The sequence below is a fragment of the Mercenaria mercenaria genome, chromosome 3 (assembly GCF_021730395.1).
Source record: "Mercenaria mercenaria strain notata chromosome 3, MADL_Memer_1, whole genome shotgun sequence".
Taxonomy (NCBI): domain Eukaryota; kingdom Metazoa; phylum Mollusca; class Bivalvia; order Venerida; family Veneridae; genus Mercenaria; species Mercenaria mercenaria.
In genome coordinates, this window is record NC_069363.1 from 19,583,899 (window position 1) to 19,590,188 (window position 6,290).

A 6,290-nucleotide genomic window follows, 5' to 3' on the forward strand; every position below is an offset into this window, starting at 1 on the left:
GAATTGGCAGGTTCCATCCTGTACGGTGATTTTGATGCAGTCACAGTAAATTTCGTTTGAGGATACGATAATTTTTTCGGGGAGGTAGACGGAAAGAAACATTCTTGTTTCAGCATTATAAAAAAAAATAGAATGACCTCAGTTAATTAGCTTGTAGGCAGTCGTAATGTAATCAGAGTCTAAAAGGAGACCAAATTTGCTTCAAATCAAAGATTTCATAGAATTTTTATTTTATTATGCTGGTTGCGCTGGCAATATATTTTCTTTATCTTCCATATATCTATAAATCCCAGTCAAACTTCTGTTTAAAACAAAAAAATGTGTTGGCTTAAATTTCTGCAAATTTGTGCTAGAATCTAAATATACATTCATCAAAAAGTTTTATTACTGATAAGCTTCCATTAATAAGTAATGGATGTTCATGTTTATTTTCTACATGCATATAAAGGCATATTTAATACTTCCATAATCGTAGAGCTCGTGGATATCGGGGACACAAATGAAAAAATTATAGACATTTGAAACAGTGAAAGTCATAACTATACACGGACTATTTTCTGTGAGGCAGCAAAAAACGAAATACGTGCCTATATCAAAGGGCGAGTTGCGCTTAAAATTACAGCAAAACGAATCTTAAATGAACTGTACAATATGCTTGGTCATTGTAAGGAGTCATTTTTGACTGTCTGCAGGTGGGTAAAGCCAGCTATGTGAGTGGGGATTTCAGGAGGAACATAGCACACTATTCTGATGGCTAATATAATTACGAATGATATCGTGTCAATATAATCTTACATTCTGTCACTTATATATTTAAAAGATAAAGTCTTTTGTTTATATTTATATTCGTAGCTTTATAATCACGTTCTCTTGAAGACCAATAGGCAATATTTCTAATTTAACTGGCACTTATTAAGATCACATATTCCACCTGCTTTAAAATTGCAGGACCACTCCTATTTATATTATTTATATTTTCCTTTTTCCCCTCGCCAGTTTGTGAAGGTGGGGATTATCGTCTAAAATATAAGATCTACGATGCATATAATCTTAAAATGGGCATTTTATGTGTTTTGAAGGGCAGTGCATGCAAGATGCATGTCTTCAAAGCTTCAGATTTTTACGGTTCCGGACTTTCAGATTCTCTAATCTTCATAGTCGTCGCACTTTTCACACCAAATTGCAATAATACAGAATTTTAAGACACTGTTTCCAAAGGAGATATAGCGGATGGGACGAAAGAAGAAAGTGCACTAAGTATTATTATTACAAATTTGTATCTGTACGCTTCCGAGTATACATAATGAAGCACTGAATGTTGTCCTGAGATACATTTTTTTCTATGTTTTATAATTCTTTTACTTTATATATGTGTTTACTTTCAAATCACTGTCAATTGTATGTACTTAATATGCCATGCCCCACCCATTACATCATCGAAAAAGCCCGATTGAAAACGTGCGTTTAACTCCGAAAGAGTTTTATAACTATGTGTTGCAGCCGTATTACAGACGGATGAGACTATTTTAAAATGCTAATTTAAATGATCTTCAGTTATTATAAAATTATATACAAACTCATTCATTATTTCGTCCTTCACGGAAATAAAAGGAACATTTTTTCACCGTAGGAAAATCAAATAAATATCCATTACAAATTAATTAACTGTTTTCAACGTATTCCTTGAATTACTTTCCGAAATCAATTTTCTGCTGCTAATTCAACGAATTCGTTGACATTGCTCGACAATCAAACATATATACATATATTTATAATCTGTCTATTTTTATGTGTAGTCTACAGGAACGATTGGCACTTGTTTCTTATGCAGAGAAAAAAAATCTAAGTATTGATCATTCATATGTTTCGGTATTACTTTCATAGGGTTCCTTTGTGCGCGTGTGTGTGTGTGTGCGTGTGTGTGTGTGAGTGTGTGTGTGTTTTCGTGGTCGAGTGGTCAGTGTTCCTGACTTGCAATCACTGTAACCTGTCACTGGGAGTCATGGGTTGGGCCTTGCTACCAATCAAATCTGTTTGTTAGAAAGTTTACACTTTCTTACAGAGGATTTGAGTTTAGTTCTTCGGTTTCAATGGTTTGGTTAACTGAAAGGAGAAAAGTTGACCTAAACACAAAACTTAGCCAACAAGGGGCATAATTCTTGCAAAAAGCAGGATGGAGTTAGGTTTCTTGCTATTCAGCGTCAGCTTTTGATGGTGAACATGTGTTGCAAGTTTTGAAGCAATAACTTTGATAGTTTAGGAGAAAAGTTGACCTAAACACAAAACTTAACCAGGCAACGCCAACACCAACGCCGACGCCGATCAAGTCATGACAATAACACGTCATTTCTTTTAAAAATCAGATGGGCTTAAAACTAAAATTATCGTATACTTTTATTAAATAATTTCATATTTGGCTTGAGCCCGTTTCAACTGTTTCATAAATTGTTAAATACCGAATTTCCCCCGAAATCCGAAGATAATACTTTGAGCCCGACTATAGCTACAGTGCTAAATGAAGTGAGAAAGTTGTCAATTTCTTAAAGAGAGCCTGTGTCGACAGGTTGTGTAAGCAGACCGCCTTGACATAATTGTAAGGTGTTGAGAAACGGCGTAAACACAACACAATTAATAGTTATCGCATTCATAAGTACATTAATTTATTCATTTCCGTACACTTTTGACTTCATGTCGTTTTGACTGTGCCTTCTTCGACCAATTTTAAAGTCAGAATTAGCCGTGAATAATGATTTCTTGTTTTGTGGTTTTACGCCCGTTTTCGTCAATATTTTTTTTTACATTATGAGCACTAAACTCTTTTTCTACAATAACTTACAACTGTCCCATTGAATAGTCACACTGGCCATAGCTTTCGCAGAAGCGGTGGTTCCAACGCCGCGGCGGTGGAGGATTCGACACAGAAGCGGTGGAGAAATATGGCCGACTGACTACATTTATGCTGTTATCGGTAAGTTTTCTAATGAGATTTTCACGTTTGACTGAAAACAACCAGTGAGTCAGGAGCCCACATGTGTACTCTTCCAACCACGAACACTTGCTCAGTGCAATTCTTTGTCATTAATCTAAACACTTCTGTACAGTTTGACGAGGGACTGCCGTTTTTGTAGAATTCCCATTAAAAACGATAAAATCTTGTACAAAACGACTCCTTAGCACTTTTGCAGCAAATCGTAAGTACCGCACTGTCAAGCAAAACTTATTTCTTCGTAATAGGTGAATTTCCATTACAGCCATATGAAAAAAATCGACCAAAAATGATTCCAACGCAGTGTGCGGTTGGTACAATTGCAACGCATTACGGTGGATCTTGTTTCTTTAATGTTCGTTATGGACTTTTAACTTAAGTAAACAGCATTTTCCTAAGATTTTGATTGGGATAGGTCCATGAAATCATTTTGACATCAGACAGCAATAGAAACTTAATGTTTAGTAATAATATACTATTGATTTGCGCTTCCATTCTGTTGAATGCACACACGAAAAGCTTTATTTTAAAACATAATTATTTTACTAAATCAACTGCCAAATAATAACGCCATGTTCTTTCGTACTAAATACACCTCAGTTATGATTATTCATGTAAACGCATGAAGGTTTTCTCCATTTTCCTTTTCCCTTATTATTTACAAAATATCAACTAACAATACCGATTGTTTGATTAAATGCTTACCACATGCGACTTTTACATCATAGAACAGACCAACTTATCTAATATACAAACTAACAGGGTTTCTGCTGTCCCTTATTTTTGTTTTGGTGACATAATATCGAAGTCGGGTACGCATTGGGGTGTGGGCGGGGGAGTATTCTCCAACACACTGCAACCATTTGTCATTTTAATAGGTTTTTAATCATATTTTAGCATATTTAAGTATGTTCCCAGCTGTAATTTCTCTTCTGCTGTTATAATAAGAATAACTGAAATGAGTTGATTCCTTGTAGTCCTCTATGCACTAGAACAAGGAGTTAAAGGTCTCTTAATATGTTTGATTGGCGCTGTGACAGTTTTCAGAGGAGAATGAAGTTTTTGTCTTTCATTTATTGTAACATTTCTTTCTGCTTGTCTGTTATTAGTTTTTTGTTTCTCCGTTTATCTTTCAATGTTAAACTTAGCCTTAGAATCATCAAGATAAACATTACTGAAGATAAGGCCATGAATGTGGCGTATGTTGTTAACAAGCTTTTCCTTTGATTTGACCTGGTGACCTAGTTTTTGACCCCACAAGACAAAGTTTCGAACTTGACCTAGAGATTATTAAGATAAAAATTCCATGCACAATGTGCTTAATCACGTGATCGCGCTACGTCATTTTGAGCTCGAAAGTGAAAATAGAAAGGTAAACAAGAATTGAAAATCAGGGCGGAAGTTTTTAAATCTATATATTGTGTTTATATCATGTATATGATTCGAAACCTACTTGAAAGTGCTATCCCCGGTACTAAGATTTCCTAAAAGCTTTTCGTTTTAATACTATTCCTGTTCAATTGCCTTGCACATTGAGCACATACTGTCGAAAGTGGTTGAACAGGAATCGTAGTAGTACCGGGGATAGCATTTTCAAATAGGTTTCGAATGATGTACATGATATTAACACAATATATTGAATAAAAATCTAACGCCCTGATTTATATCTTTTGTTTACGTTTCCACTTTCACTTTCGAGCTCAAAATGACGTAGCGCGATCATGTGATTGGGTACACATATGCAAGTTCGTATCATATCCAAGCATAAATGAAACCTTATATGGCTGAGAGGGCCAGAAAAGAAAATTTGCCCCTTTCAGGGGTAGTATCTCTTGAACATATGATGGAATCTAGCTGGTTTTCAATAGGAACCGAGATCTTATTGTGACTTAATTTGTGTGTAAGTGTGGTTAAAGTCGAAAGTAAAATGGCACTGCTATCATGTTCATAAGGTGAACATTTTGGCTCCTTCATTGTTGAAAAATGAGGTCTTTATCGTGTTCACCTGAAATTATGGACGGACGAAGGGCAATCAAATAATCTCATCTTGTCACTACGAAAAAAATCTAAACTTTTTCCTTGACACTTTGAGATTCTGTGGTAAACGTCTGAAAAATATTGTTGAAGAAGAGGTAAATTAGCCTAAAAGTCTAAAAGCCTAAACAATCTTAACTCCTATAACACAGCTGCTCAATGGCATTTTGTTATGGTACGTATTAGTAATTGCATTGTACTTTAGTCAAGTTGGTTTATCACACGATGCAGAAGTCGCATGTGGTCAGCATTTAATCAGAAAATCAATATTGTCACTTGACATTTTGTATTTACGGATGTGAAAATCGATATCATATTTATTCTAAACTTTCAGTTTCTGTTGCTATTTAATGTCAAAGTGATTTCATGGCCCTACCCAATCAAAATTCTGGGAAATGCTGTTTACTCCAATTAAAGTCAATAGCGAACTTTAAAGAAACAAGATCCACTGTAATGCATTGCAATTGTATCCACGGCACACTGCGTTGGAATCATTTTTGGTCGATCATTTTATATGCTTGCAATGAAAAATCACCGATTACGGAGTAAAAGTTTTTGCTTGACAGTGTCAGACTTGCATTTTGATGCAAACGTGCTCAGGGGTCGTTTTGTATAAGATTTTACCATTTTTGATAGAAATTCTACAAAAACGGCAGTCTCTCGTCAAAGTGTTTCCATTAATGACAAAGAATTGCACTGAACAAGTGTTCGTGGCTGGAAGAGTGCTCATGTGGGCTCCTGTCTCACTGGTTATTTTCAGTCAAACGTGAAACACTCGTTAGAAAAAGTACCGATGATAGCGTAAATATAGTCAATCGGCCATATTCCTCCACCGCTTCTGCGACGAATCCTCCACCACTGCGGCATTGGAACCATCGCTTCTGCGAAAGCTATGGCCAGTGTGATAGTATTAGTCACGGATAGAGTGACCAAACCTATAATCGCTCGATTGACGGGCGAACGCTCCAACCCTTGCGTCATTCGGTCCGACATGGGGTTGGGGGCGGGGATAATCAGAAAAGAGACTATTTTCTCAGGGATAGTTGTATTTGAAGTTTCAAAACTGGAATTATTTTAAAATCTGAACTGCAACGCTTGTTAACAAAAATGGTTCAAAATGTACATTTGCAATGGATGAAAGTTAACATTGTGTGAATGGTTGTATATAACGATGTTGAAATAACTTGTAGCTCGGTCGGATCGTATTTTTGTTTTAATTCTGTGTTAAAAGATACGCTGTATTGTTTAATATATGAAAGAAAGAACAAGC